This window comes from Arachis duranensis, chromosome 3, assembly GCF_000817695.3.
Source record: "Arachis duranensis cultivar V14167 chromosome 3, aradu.V14167.gnm2.J7QH, whole genome shotgun sequence".
Lineage (NCBI taxonomy): Eukaryota > Viridiplantae > Streptophyta > Magnoliopsida > Fabales > Fabaceae > Arachis > Arachis duranensis.
The window spans coordinates 29,697,629-29,698,340 of record NC_029774.3 but is presented as its reverse complement, the minus strand read 5'-3'; positions in this window follow the sequence as shown (position 1 = coordinate 29,698,340).

Genomic DNA, 712 nt, shown 5'->3' with positions numbered 1-712 from the left:
AAAGGCAAAGAGAAAACGCACGAAAGAGATCCAACAAATTTGGCAAGAAACTCAAAAAAAGAAACGAAATCTTTTGAAAAATGGAAGTTATATATTTCCACGTTAATTGATTTGAATTGATTTAAAAGTCTGTGAAAGAGGCACGTAACATAAGCAGCGCGTTTAGTCGGTTTCATTCTCTTCAGGCTTGTAAAGCTTGTAAGCGCAAAACACTTGTATGTAGAGATTAATCCTTTATCTTTAAAGTAGAATAATTTCTCAATGATAGAATATTTACAGAAATTTGTCTTTGTTAAAATTTTACTTGTGACAGTTTTATTTATTGGTATCATATTCATTCTCAAACCCAAAATAATATGGTCAACATTATTACCAGTTAAAATTTTATATTTTATGATATAATTTTCAAGTTTCCAAACTTATAGACCTATGTCATTATAATTTATAAAGCTATTAAATTGATTAATATTCCTTGATAATATTACTGAAATATTGTCGTTATGTATTAATTTGTGTGAAAAGAAACCATGATAACTTTTATTATTCAATATATAATTTATTCTATTAGAAAATAAAGTATTATCCCCCTAAATTGGTAAATACATTTTTCTCTAATTTCTTATACTATATTATTTAATAATAATTATCTTAAAAAAAACAAATAACTACATTATTCTATAATATATAATGTAATTTTTTATTTTAAAATTAG